Source organism: Mastacembelus armatus, chromosome 20 (assembly GCF_900324485.2).
Source record: "Mastacembelus armatus chromosome 20, fMasArm1.2, whole genome shotgun sequence".
Lineage (NCBI taxonomy): Eukaryota > Metazoa > Chordata > Actinopteri > Synbranchiformes > Mastacembelidae > Mastacembelus > Mastacembelus armatus.
The window spans coordinates 12,377,879-12,392,553 of record NC_046652.1 but is presented as its reverse complement, the minus strand read 5'-3'; the positions used below and the strand labels follow the sequence as shown (position 1 = coordinate 12,392,553).

At 37.9% G+C, this 14,675-nt stretch overlaps 1 protein-coding gene across 1 annotated transcript in view; it reads right to left on the bottom strand.

Annotated features, from left to right (window-relative positions):
* The window catches only part of LOC113121970 (RNA-binding Raly-like protein), a 35,932-nt gene extending 30,008 nt beyond the window's left edge, over nucleotides 1-5,924 (bottom strand). Inside the window, exon 1 of the mRNA XM_026292859.1 lies at nucleotides 5,790-5,924. The gene's annotated coding sequence lies outside the window, so the exon portion shown is untranslated. The remainder of the gene's footprint in view (nucleotides 1-5,789) is intronic.
* Between the last annotated feature and the right edge of the window lie 8,751 nt (nucleotides 5,925-14,675).

Here is a 14,675-nt window from a genome sequence, read left to right as displayed (position 1 = left end):
CTGCCCTTTGTTAATTTTGTGTTGTATATTTTGGATTATTAACTTTGTAATGTAGCTTCTTGTATTTTATACCGCCATTTGATCTACTACATGTTTTATATATTATGTCTGTTTATGTTTCAGCAGGGTGAAAACAAAAAGTTGTGTTCAAGATGACTGATAAACTTGCCTTTCACATAACCAGTTTCTACTTCTCCATATAGTTGTTTGGCGATCTTAAAAGCATTTTAAAGCTAATATGATGCTACCAGGTTTGAGGAAACTATGATTATATCACTGCAATTAAAATAAAATGCATAAAATCTGAAAAGAAAATTAAATCTGCTTTTAAAGTTAAAAACAGTACGTTTGATTTCCCTCTATTTTATCCCACTCCTAAATGTTTGTATATACTATGAGTTTGTATGTATAATATTCATAATGTTTTATGGAGCAGCACTACTGCAATGTGCCAGACTTTTCATTATAATCTAGAAAAGACAGATGCAAGCTGAAAACTTGCAAGTCATCTTTAGTGTGGTCATCTTGACATGACCATGGTCTGCAGAGAAATGTGAAAACCAAATATTAAAAATGTTAAGCGTGAGGAAACAAGATTAAACCTTCGTCCTCTTCTTAAATTTAATGTCAGCTGCTGCTGCAGAAGATTTTGAATCAATTTGGTGTATTAGTGTCTAGAAATACAGTTCATGCTGTACAGTTTGTGCCCCAGGAGCGGCAATGCTGAATCTATATGCAATATGAAAAATTATTTCTATTTTTTATCCCATATGATGCTCCTGCTGGATCCATTTTTTTTTTTTTTTGCATTTAAACATGAGGTTAGTAAATATGTTAATCTGACGTGCACAGATCTGGTCTGGATCAATAAGTACACACTGAGCTGGTAAAATAGTAAAATAGCAGAAACTGTGAAGTTGCTCTGAAGTGAAATACAAAGTTTTGAACATTTTCTCTTGTGACTTTAGATTACTCAGTATCACACATCAACATTATTTCCTTCTAAAAATAGAGTTGTGCATTTGCTTCTCGCTAATAAGAACAAATGTACATGATTGCTGCTTAATTGGCTATTTCTTAATTGCACTGATACTACTTTGTACACACGTCTACTCACCAGCTCTAATTCTCTGTCTTATTTTCTACCTTTTAATTATAGGATGGATAAAACTATATTAACTCACTCAGCTTTCTAACATCTCTCATTGTCTTAATTAATATCTTATCAGATAAAAAAATGCCACACTCAAGATTAAATGTTAATCAAACATAACTAAAACAAAAATGACTTTCTTAAATTATATTGAGGTCTCACCATATCAGTGCAGAAGACTCATTTAAGTGATGCACTATAACTCAAATGGTTCCCATAACTGACAGTAGAAAGCAATTCAGCCTGACCCTATTCTTCAGATATGGGTTTAATTGCCCAGAATATGCAGTGTGAGATCCCCTCACTTATCAAATTAACAGCTCAGAAAAGGATAGTAAAGTAATTAACAATTGTTTCAGCAGAATTAATCATGCCAAAGGTAAGCTGTTTATCTGTTATAAGGGGGCAAGAAGAAAATGCCTCATTGACAGAGTAAAACATGATGAAAATGCCCATTTTAGTTCAGTACTCCAGGTCATATTGATATTGGAGAGCGTGTTCATCTGACAAAATCCAGATGAAGACGCTCAATAAAAATGTTATGCTTATTTGAGTTCCCTTTGTTACTGTGTGCTTCAAGTAATAGAGGTTTAGGAGGAGAAGAGAGTGAGACTCCTCTCTTCTTGATTTTGCAACCTCTGTGAGGCTTCAGTGGTTCTATGAACAAATGTTTAATCCATGTTTATAATTATTGTTAAATTTGTTCAAAGGAGATATTAGAATTATACATCAATCAATGATAATACAGACAATGCTTTTTGTTGTAAAAATGCAAAACAACATTATTTATCGGGGCATCTTATTAATACTACTAATAACATTGAAAAACAATTTTTACAATTTTCTAAAATAGCATATACTTTTTCTCTTTCACTGAAGAATCTCACAATTCTGTTCCACCTACTGTTAAATCCAAATCTGTGCCCTTGAATGAATTACATCTGCGTAACATATTGATTTAATCTGTAATGTATGAACGATACCTTCAGTGGCAAACTGGGGAAACAAAAAGCTAAATATGAGTGTAAACTTTGCAGCTACAATCCATTTGATTGATGTAAGGTCAGAAAACTTATACTAAAACCTAAACTACTGCAGTGCATTGATGGAACAGGAAGGCCCAACCTGATGCTCCACAACAGCATCTTATAAAATTTGTTTCTGACTTTTGATCTGACTTTTACAGCATCTTCATTCAGGAAAACAAAGATCTGAAATTGTTAATTGACATGTGTATTTGTATCTGTAAATACAGTAGGCCTAATCCTAATGTTGGGTTCTTGTCTACATGTTTACAGTTGATCTGATCTAAACATGCAGGATTAGGGCAATGCTTGTTGAAGCTGGTGCAGTAGATGCATTTGTGCATCTTGCATGTGACTGTGTTGATTATAATCTTCATGGCATATGCATCTAAGTCCAACATAGGGTAATAATTAAACAAGTTTGTAAAAGATGTAACCCATATTAATTATGCCTCCATTAGCCCCACTCTATCATGCTGAAAACTAAACAGTTGTTTCAGTGGAGCGGATACAAATTCAAGTCAAAGCAGTAACTAATAAAAAAGGTTACACTTACATTCAGAGCATCAAGCATGCAGACACACACACACACACACACACACATCCCATAGTTTAGCACATGCTTAGGGTGTACAGCTTGCTTTTGTGTGATGCTTTATTCATGGTAGCAGAAGTATAGCTGAAGATGAGCTATCATATTTCCCCATAAGTCTCCTGTGCAGGTCTGGTTTGGCCCAGATAACAGAAAACCTGCTTGGAGGGGAGACACAACACCGCAGGACGTAACAGAAGCTATCATAATGCTTAGAAAGAGAGATGTCCAGGACCTCATACTGTCGTCGCATGGTAGAAACACCTCTCATCTAGGGGCAGGAAAACATGTTGATGTGTCATGTTGTGGCAATTTGGTTTGAAAGACAAAACTGCAAATATATGAATCTATCCAGGTCTATTCGAACTGAACTAAAAATGTTTTTCTTTTAAAGAAATGCTACAAACAGGCAAGAATCTACTCATCTAAAAACTTATGGTAAAAACCTGTTTGTCAAATTTTAGCAAATGTTTCTGCTTCCTTCTGCAGAGCTAGAGACGAGGTGCTGCCCTGACAAAGTTTTTGAAATCATCACTAAGACGCACTGCTGTGCTCAAGACGAAAACTTTGAAATTAAAGTCATTCTTTCAACTAGACATTAGCATAAAACTTAAACGTGTAATTCTAAATGACTGAAGCAGTTTGACAGCTTTTTAAGATTTGCAGTTGTTTTTTTTTTTCTAGAAAAATTAGGTCATTGACAGCCATTGACAACATATTGAATTGTTCCATCCCCTCCTCTTAATATGTGACAGGCTCATTGGTCAATTCACCCTTGAGCCTGTTTTAACAACCAGCCAGACACTAAATGGAAAAACTAAGAGATGTTTTGCTGATCTTACTCATTACTGTCTTAAAAATAATTTTAAAAAAAAAACATTCTCAAATTTTCTCTCTCACTCCTTATCGACACATGCTTTATGATCCGGATAGATTTACCCAGGGACGAGGAATGAACACATGATAACGGCTTTTCAGTATGTAATTAAAATAGTGGCTCTAATGGCTCTAATCAGTTTGCATTATGATAATGTAAGTCTGTCTCTGTATTAATCAAAACATTACTGTGTACAGATTCTGATCTACCATGACAGCCTGTTTAATGGCAGTGTGGCTTAACAGTCTATACTCAAACTTAATGGTCCAACCTCATATATTTTATAGGTCTATGATATTACACTGAGAAAACCTGTGTTCTGGTAGACTGAATGCATATGGATCAAAATGAAGCAAATAGATGGGCTCACAAAACACACAATATGATTTCCCCTCAACAGAAAACCGATGCTGAAGCCAACACTTCAGTATGACAGGGTACGTGTAACAAGAGAAATGATTTCACTTGCTCCTGCAATCGTCTTGAATAGGTCAAATAGGGACTGTGGTTTTTAAGAGAGTCTCTGGCTATAGACTCAGACTAAATTACAGAAAGGTTAATTGACAGATGACAGTGACTCAGAAACTACTCACTGAAAATGCACCCCAAAACACCCGTAGTCTAACAAAAAAAAACAGAAAATTATTTCATTAACTGGTGGTGACCCCATACCCTTTTAGAAATCTACCTGAAATATATTTACATATTAACAGGACCTGCAGCACAGCAGTGATTAAGTTAAAAGAGACTGTTGAAAGATCAGTTCCCTCTCTGAGCATCCTCTTTAGTCCTGAAAAAGCAAAATTGGCAAATCTGAAGGTATTCAAGGATCTCTGGGCCTACAAAAGTGGACCTGACTTTGTTCAGCAGTAAGGAGGTCCCTTAAGTATTTGCTCATGTTTTTACAGTAGCACTGTAGCGCGTGGTTATCCTAAAAACAAACCCTTGCTGCAGCAAAGCAAATTATTATTTCTGCCCATCCAAGCCCGATATGGAGTTTGGAGCCACTTTAATCTAAGGGAGATCATTAGAGTCGTCACAGTGCGTCCTTCCTCCACGAAGCTACTTACATTTATTCCTCAGTTGTGACGACTTTGAAGGTTGTTGAACTCAAAGCAAACACCGTGAATCGAACGACAATCCTCGCTCTTGGTTTGTTGACCACGTAACCTGCTCAGATCGATCACATCTGGTAACCTTCAGATAACATTGATAAAGAAAACCTTCTCTAATGAGCAATTTGGGCCAGCCCTCGCGAAATAACACGTCAGCCACAGGTGCATATTTCTGTCACCTCATTCTTTATTGTGAATACATTTAACGTCATATTAAAATACCTGCAAAGGGGAAAATGTCTGTTCATCCTCGTGGATACTGAAAACAAAAAACGCATTGAACTGCCCCAAGAATCAAAACTCCCCTCGTCCACTCAGCATCATCTAGTCAAAAAAAAAAAAAAAAAAAAAAAAAATGACAACATCCAAAAATACTTGACACTGCCACCAGCAAAAGTATAATCACATCGAGAAAAAAAAAGAGAGAAAGAGAGAAACACAAAAACAACAAACCTGTGAGCTCAGCTGCAAGAAAAGTATCAGGGTTAAAACGGCTTTAAAAATGACTCCCTTTTTTTTTATAAAGAAAAGAGGAACAAAGTAAAAGCAAGGGTTTGATCGGTGAGATTCACCAAGACATCAAAATCACAAAACTCGAAGGCAACAAACAACACTGCAAAATGCAAACCAAAGCATATAGCAAACAGCAAAAGTCGACAGAAACAAAAATAAAAAAATAAAAAAAAATAAAAAAATAATAATAAAAATGTTTCAAAACCACCAATAGATGTTTGGAAAAATCTTAATACTGACAAAACCTGCTTGGTTTCGACCCACGAAACAAAACTGCAAGCAAGTAAAATCTTTCTGACGACCGATAACGCACCCGTTTACCCTTCTTGGCACTCTCGATCAGAATAACTGCATGCTAAAAACTTGAAGCCTGGATGTGGAAAAACGCTCAAAACAACCATGTAAATGCTCAATTCAAACACCAGCAAAAGGAGGAAAAATTAAAAAAAGGGGGGAGGGGGTCAATTAAAAAGACAAAAAAATGGTTACAAAAAGCCAGTGGAAATGTACTCACCGAGCGGGAGTAAAATGTTGCAATAAAAATGTGATATGGCTCAAAATACAGTATGGCGGTGCAAGCCGGATTGCTGTGCCTTTTCTCTAGATCTCTGCCTCCAGTTCTGTCATGTGACTGATTCAGCCCCGACTTCCAGCAATGAGAGCCCAGTGTCGAACAGCTGATGCTGAATGCTCTTCTATCGGCGTGGCTCCGTCCAGAAGTAAAAAAACAAAACAAAAAAAAAAAGAGGTAGTCCTTATCATCCCACAGTTATGACTGATCAGGTTGTGTGTTTTTCTTTGGCTTTTTTTTTTTTTTTTTTTTTTTGTTTTAAAGATGCAGTCTCACTCGGTGTCAGCGTCACCGGTGGAGCTGCGGACGTGATTTCGTTTCATTCAGTAAAAAGCACATGCGTTCATACATTTCATGCTCCTGCGCTGAAATCAAGGAGCAGCAGGGTGAGTTATTACGGTGCGTCTAGTCAACAGATGCGTGGCGGCGGCACGTTGACGAAAAAAGAAAAGAAAAAAAAAACCCAGCTGCAGAGCACGCAGCGCTGTCCGTGGTGCTAACACTGAGGACGTGGGGCACGTTTAGGACAGACGCTATCTTACCGCTAATCTTTGCAAGCCCCCGTCCATAGTGCTGAAATCTGGAGACGCAGACGCAACAAGCAACTGTATATATTTCCATGGCGCTGCTACATAATCTACCGCCTTCAAAACAAACAAACAAACAAACAAACAAATAAACAAAAGTAACATACTGTGTTAAACATAACTGCTGAAACTTAGGTTCAGTTTAGGTGAACAACAAAGCCTGTGGCACAGTTACATAACACATACTATATAGTACTGTCTAATTCTAAGCAGGTTTGTAAAATCGGATTGTTTTAAACGAAGCAAAGCAACAGTCTGATTGATAATGTGATATGCACAGTTGAATATCTTTCATCTATAATGTGTTGAATGACATTCATGGTCAACACATTGTGTCCTAAAATGGTTAAATATATGTATATAATTTTAAAAACAGCATATATTTATTATGGCACATACAGTCAGTGTGTAGTATGGAGCACAGACACTGCATGTTGAAAGAATCATTAACACATTGTTCTTGAATTGTCACAATTTCATTCGGTTTAGGCACAAAAACTATTGTACTCAGCTAGATCTAGACAAATAATGCATTTTGGTTTCAATAAAGTCTTTGGCATCATGGTTACAATAACCAAAATGGAATCTAAGTCTGGTCTCCTGTGGGAAAGTCATGTGATTTTTGACCCTTCAAACCACGAACTTCCCTCTCATCTAACATCTTCCTTTGTTGATGTCATGTTTAGGGGTTGTCTAACTGTGGGTTATAAATAACCTGATAGCACAGTTGACACATAGACTTGTTTTGTTTAATATAGTAGGACAGTCTCATATCATGTCCAAAATCTTCACTACTCCCTGTTACATATTACACAGGAAATGCTTTACAGACAGATGCATGTGCAATCTGTCAGACTGCAAAATCAAAACCGAGTTTGAAAAAAGACTTTTTCTTTTAAATGTTTCCCATTTTCTGCTGGAACACTGGATGGTGGTAACCAGCTCTTGGACAGTGACCATCAATTGTTGAAGAATATATTGTCTGGTTGGTGGGAATAGTGTGACTGTCTCTGTGGGGTGTAAATTAGTACACAGGATTCAGATATTTCTTTCAGGATATTTATTATGATCCACATTTCTACAGAGCTTTCTACTGTGCTGGGTGGAGGTGGGTCTGTGTGTATATGTGTGTGGTCTAAAGGGATACAGAAATAAGATTCAGTTGAGTCCAGAGGTCAATAAATATAGTACAAATATTCATTCATCAAGAAGTCACTATGCCATGTCCAAACAAATCTGACACTATCAGGAATTCCATCATTCACAATGACAGTCTATGACTATGAGGACTATAGCTCATCAATGCATATCACTGTTTTGTACAATTGGAAACTAATATATTTGTGGAATTATGAAACATTTAGACACCACTATAAAGTACAATGTATGACGAATAGTAAACAACAGTCAGAGGCTGTGTCTGAAATCACTCCCTCTATATAGTAACCTATATATTTACTACGTTTTATTTGGGTGCTTGACATGTGATGGAAGAACTACTGAGTAGGGAGTAGTAAATGACTGAGTGATTTAAAGGGAGTGAATGCGGCTGGGTATTATTATATATTTATTTATTTCTGGCCCAGGACCCATAGAGGTGACTTAATCTGGTAGGCTTTAATGGCATTTTGGAGTCATAGCATTTTACATGAGTTCCTGAAAAACCCACTCTGTCTTGTGCTCATTTGTTAAATAAATACACATAAGAAATGTAGGTTATTGCCTAGTGTGCAAGACAGGAAAGTAATAATGTGTTATTGATGCATTAGTGTCTGACTGCAGTTGTCAGACAAAATTCAGTACAAGTTCATGTAACACACAGTGCTGGAGACAACTGTCACCATTAATTCATCATAACCATGGTTGGTGCACTGTTTCCACCTTAAGCACTGTCTAATTTAATTTACTTTTTAGATCACATCCAAGCCTTTGGGAGGCACAATGTAAAATGTTTTACAGTCTCTAAAGAATACACTGGGTGTCCAAGAACACTGATCAAACTTTCCTGAAGCAAAATCTGGCACGTTTATCACTGGGTTTCATTTAGCCATCAAATCCTGTTAAGTTGCTGTGGCCATATACTGCATTGTTTTTTTGTTTGTTTGTTTTGTTTTGTTTTGTTTTGTTTTTTCAGTGTGATACACTGTCATACCATATTGGTCATTGTGCCTATAAACCAAACTTGACAGTCAGCATGTTGCTGTGCAGGACATGTCAGACGGTAATTATCAATGCCTGGGGGTGTTAATGACCTAACTCATTGCCAATGAGGTGATTCAGAAAGCTGCAGAGGTCTGACTCAAAAGTTGGAAAGTAAATAGATAGAGATAGGAGCCAATACGTGGGCAGAGCAGAGGTGACAAAGACAATGATGCAATTAAACTGCAGCCAACATAATTCTTTGTAATCCAATTCCACACTATATAATAGACTATGAATAATTCATGATATTGTTACTGACAAACAATTATTTGGCTTAAAAATCAACCTTTCTCCCAGTTTAATGCTGCATAACTTTTGATGTAAGATATACAGGTAAAATAATTTATGTCTGACATCACATGATTTATACGTAGAAGGTACTGTCATGTTTATGCAAACATACTTAGATTTCAGGTCTGTGCTGCTTATCTGCCATAGCTGTGTATCAGAAAAGGACTTACAAGGTTAAAGGAATGCCCTTCGTGAATAGCTGAAATAAAACATATCCATCATATCGGTCTTTTGACATGGTCTTTGTGAATGATCAGCAAAGACATAACAAAAAAACACAGTTTTATTTTATTCTCTGGTAATCTGTGCATTTGCCTCTGGCAGTTTTTACAAATTAAATAAGATATGAAGCTAAACAGAATTATAATTCATTGCCTAGTGTGAAATCCCCATTATTATGGCACAGTGCAATGACCACACATTGCCTGTGGCCATAAAGAGCCAATCAGAAGTAGAGCTCAAAACATTTGGGCTTTTGGGCCTTTCTACACATCCAAAGTATTTCCTCTTGAGGTGCATTAATCAATATTTGCTAGTACATTATTTACAGGCTGTGTGCAACTTTCAGCAAAGTAGAAAAAAAGAGAGAAAAAAAGTAGAAAATTCGTATTTTCATCGTGATTCAGTTATAGACTTGTCTCTCATGACACAGGTTTTAAAAGAAAAAAAACATGTCCATGACCCCCCCAAGAAATACAAAATGTTGTATGTGAAGTTAAGAAAGCCTAGAACTGTTTTTTTTTTTTTTTTTTATTATTTTCTCGCTCATATCACGAGAAAATCTTATCTTGAGACAAAATAACTCCTTATCTCTAGAAATCGGTCTTATGTTTTCTGAAGATGACTAAAAATAACATAATAATTAACTTGTGATCTTGGGATAATGGCATAAAAAAATATTGCAAGCATAACTATTCTCAGCTTCCGTATGAAGTAATATGGTCATTTCAGGAATATAAGACATAATAAGCCCAATGTTTTCCTTTGCTTTATGATATCTCTGACACAGAAAAGGTCAACTTAAGTGTGTTTGGTGTTGCACTGTGGCAACACACACACGAAGAAAAACTATGGAATGAATTAATATCCTTTATTAAAGCAATAAGAAGATTTGTATTCTTTAATTACTATATTGTCAAGGAGTCTGCAGAAATTGTGTGGGATATTTTAATCAAAAATAAATGGAGTGTGCACACATAACTGTAAGGGGATTTAATACTTATTACAGTAAATGGGTTACATTTACAAGTTTAAAGCTTGAGGTGGAGGGATTATATCAAATAATGAAGGTACGATATAGAACAAAATTGAGTATACCTCTGTGAAATACTACAAAAACTTCAAATCCTTCAAAATCATTTAACAATAATTGTATTATTCTTAAGCTGAAGTGTAGAGACTGTTTTTATGTTTAATTTTAAAAAAACGCATTGAAAATATGGATACTCAAGTAGAATTTGCAACAGAAATCAGTACACCTGCAACAAACAACAAAAGTCAGTTTAAATGTTATCACGTCACATGTTATCACATAGTGTTTCTGTAATTTCGAATTAGGGCTAATTACTCATCACAGGTTATAAAATAAGCTGTGAACACCACAGGTTGCTATATGTTTGCTTGGGTTGGGTTTAATGCAACATAGCAGAAGACACAGAAATAATATAATTCACGGTGGCATCCTTGTCCATATGACAGCACACACCATTCAAGACTTACACAACCTTGCATTGAAAAACAGATAAATACATGTTCGTGTTTCTTTCTTGGCATGACGATTATTTGTTAAAATTAGTGTGAGGGATGTTGAGTGAAGTCAACATTTACAGACAACATCCAAGAAGAAAATCTTTACCCAGAAAAAATGGAAAAATTAAATGTTTCCAGTGAACAGAAAAGCAGTTTGATGATTATTGGCAGCACATTCTTTGGAAAGATAAAACAAAAATTTGTTTAGCATGTTCCCAGACTACAACAGTGAGATACGGGAGTAGGAAACATGACATTTATAAATGGGGCTATGAGTGCAAGTATATACACCCAAACAATGAATGAAAAATGATTCCCAGTGTCATGAAACTGGGAATATATATGTGTGTATATATATATATATATATATATTATATAACTGGGAATATATATATGTAGACACGTGTCTATATATATAATATATAGACACTATATATATATATATATATATATACACATAAAGGGTATGTACATGTAATTTTGAAGTAGAATTCATACTGGTTTAATGACGCAAATTAATAAGCACAATGATAATAAACACAATTTTTGTTTTTTATGTTGTTTTTAAACTTCCATCAATTGATTTTTTTCTATGCCTTAGGGTTGCAAGTGTCCAGGGTCAGGAGAGGGAGTTGGTGGAAAACTCACTGCTGCAACTTGGCTGTGGTTTGTCCTCATGAATGAGGTGTTAGGACAGAATCATTCCAACACCCCACCTGTCCTAATTGCCTCCATCCCTGAGGACACACCGGGGCCAAGTGCAGCAGTGGGTGAGCAGGAAGAGGAAAGAAAAAGGCAGCCAACAAAACAAGAAAGAAAGAGAACGAGAGACGGAGAGGATGAGCTCTTAGAGCTCATCAGATAGGACATGAGGCTTCAGAGGAAGGCAGAGGAGAGGAGAGCATGGGAGACCAAAGACAGAACGGAGAGGCTCTTCTCTCCATTTGAGAGATTTGTGGAGAAATAAAAATCAGAAGAGTTAGGATGTGTTACATACAATGATTATTGAATTTATTCCCATCTTTATATCTACGTATATAGTATTACTGTTTACAAAATATTAGAACTTAACTTTTTCTTCTAAAAACATGACTTATATTCCAAATACTTTTATTTCTATAAGTTAGAGGATGTTGCTGGACCTGGATGGGCTGCCACAACAGATACTCTGGTGTCTGTCAGTGGGATATCATTTAGGGTGGTCTCAAAAAAGGTGCACCTCTCCACTATCCATCAACTGGGATTGAACGGCATGTCACTATGATTTTTTTTTTTAGAAAGAGGCAAGAATAAAGGACATAAAAGTGCTTCACGACCTCAAGTTCACTAAAGAAATCTGAACACAAAACTATTCAACATAGGTATTACAACTTACACTTCTTGTACTTGCCTGTTAAAAATAGCTAGGTCATGTGGTACCTCCTCCAGGACAGACACCTGTGCTGACAGCTGTTTACGGCAGGTGGCACCCCTGACTGTCCCTGAACCAATCTCCCCTTCATCCTCCACCATAGCTTCCTCAGGCTTACCCTCTGGGGCCATGATGTCACCAGCCACAAAGCAGATGTGGAGGACGGCACATGGCACAATACTTCCTCAAAATAACGATCCTGTTTCATTCTTCAGTAGTTCTTGTTCTTCTTCAGTAGTGTAAAATTCTTGCTGAGTGATACTTAAGTGAGGCACAAACACCTCCAGCGGTTGTGAAGTGGGCTGTGGTGGTGCACTGACCAAGGCCATCCCACACACGTGTCTATGAAGCGGCCTTGATGGTCACAAACAACCTGCAAGATGATGGAAGAAAAAAGTTTCCTGTTTTTCTGGCAGTGACTATCAGGGCTACTTGGTGCCTTTATGTGGACATGGCAGCCGTAGATTGATCCAGCTGCTTTCATAAAAGCCCCATGTCTGGTCAGGTTAGCAAACCCACGGGTTACTGCATTAAAGCCAATGGAAAGAGGGATTCCAAACACTCTGGATACCACCCTGCATTATGTCCCACTTGCCAGCCAGCAAAGAAGAACCAGGGTCTAAATCATGGCACCCCATCTATGTCTCCGTTCCCATTTCAAACGGTCGAGTGGCACTGCCAGGGCCTCCCTGCTTGTAATGGTCCTCTGTGAGCCTGAGATTCATTATTCGCCAACGCAGAAGCATCTAATTTTCTTCTAATATACATTAAGAAAAATACATCAAAAATTCTGTCTCCATCAATAGCGATTAAATTGACACTTGTCCTGCTGCAGCTGTGAAGGTTGCTAGGTGACAGAAGTGGAGCTTTGTGGCGCCACAGTAAGTGCAGGTGCAGTTGTTGATGCAAACAGGTTGCACCTTTGTAAACCATGACTTTTGAGGGATCTGCCCCCCGCTATACCTATGAAGTCTGTGTGCTGTTTCCCTAATAACAAATCCTGGATCACTAGAGACATCACGAAAACCAGAGTAACCAGAAAATGGAAACATTTAAAGATGGAGACAAAGAAGGCTTAAACATGTGCCACAGGCACCAGTGGGTGAGGTGGACAAAGCCAATGAACTCAGTGAGTTCTTCAACAGGTTTGACACTGTGGCAAATGTACTTTCTGCCACAGCCTGTACAGCCATACCCCTCATTCTTCCTTAATGTCTCCTCCTCCATCTCCCATCTCCTCCACCTCCTTGACCTATACCCATGGGCATCTCCACCACCGCAGCTACCCCCCCCGCCCCTCACCTGGGCAGACTTCACCATCTGTCACAAGTAACCGGGGTGAGGCTGCAAGACTGTGCCGTGGGAAGGCAGCTGGCCCAGATGGTGTATGTCCAAGGCTGCTTAAGGCCTGTGCTGCCCAATTGTGTCAGCCTGTATAGAGGATCTTCAACCTGAGTCTACAGTTAGGAAAGGACCCGGCTCTCTGGAGAACATATTTTTTAAACCATCCAACCAATTAAACTCAGAGACAAGCTCAAAGGGATGAGGGTGGACTCCACCTTTATTTGCTGGGTCACAGATTACCTGACAGAAAGGCCACAGTTCTTCAAACTGGGGAACTGCATCTCTGGTAGAGTTTTGAGCAGCACAGGAGCTCCATAGGGTAGTGTTTTGGCTCCATTTGTGTACACACCATACACAGCAGACTACACGTCCTATTCTGAGTCTTGCCACATTGGGAAGTATTCTGTAAATAGCATTATTGTTGCATGTGTCAGGAATGGACAGGAAACAGGTGTACAAGCATTTAATAAAAGCTTCCTACTAAACTCCTTTAAAACTAAGGAAATGGTAGTGGATTTTCAAAGGTGTGAGCCCCCTCCTTATCCATTCAACATCTGTGATGCGGGCATTGAAGTGGTGCCAGCCTACAGATATTTAGGTGTACACCAGGACAATGAGTTGGACTGGTCACTGATAACAGACTTTTTATATAAATAAGAGCTGAGACGACTTTTCCTCCTAAGGCGGCTTAGGTCCTTAGACGTCTGTAATAAGATGCTTTACCAAACTTTAGTAACAAGTGTGCTGTTTTATGCTGCAGTCTGCTGGGGAGGCAGCATAAAACAGAAGGATGCAATGAGGCTTAACACACTGGTGCGAAAAGCTGGTTCAGTGACTGGAATGAGGCTGTGGTGGAGAGATGCAGACAGAAAAAGGTAGAGTCCATCCTGGAATACACTGACCATCCCCTTCACAACATCCTGATGGAGCAGAGAAGCAGCTGCAGTGGACGACTCACCTCACTGACCTGCAGGACTGAACCATACAGGAGATCCTTCATCCCCACTTCCAACAGGCTCTACAACACCTTAGCCAATGGCAGATGACTAACCAGCATGAACGGGACTTTCACTACAAGACTAACTGAATTACCCTTCGAAGATTAATAAAGTTTATCTCATCTCTCATCTCATCTCATATAAAAGCAAACGCACACAGAAACTAATCTTGATCTTTCAAGTTTACTAATAGCATGCTGCTCTTCCATTTTGCAAAGCATTTACACTTTCAATTTGGTTTAGAGAA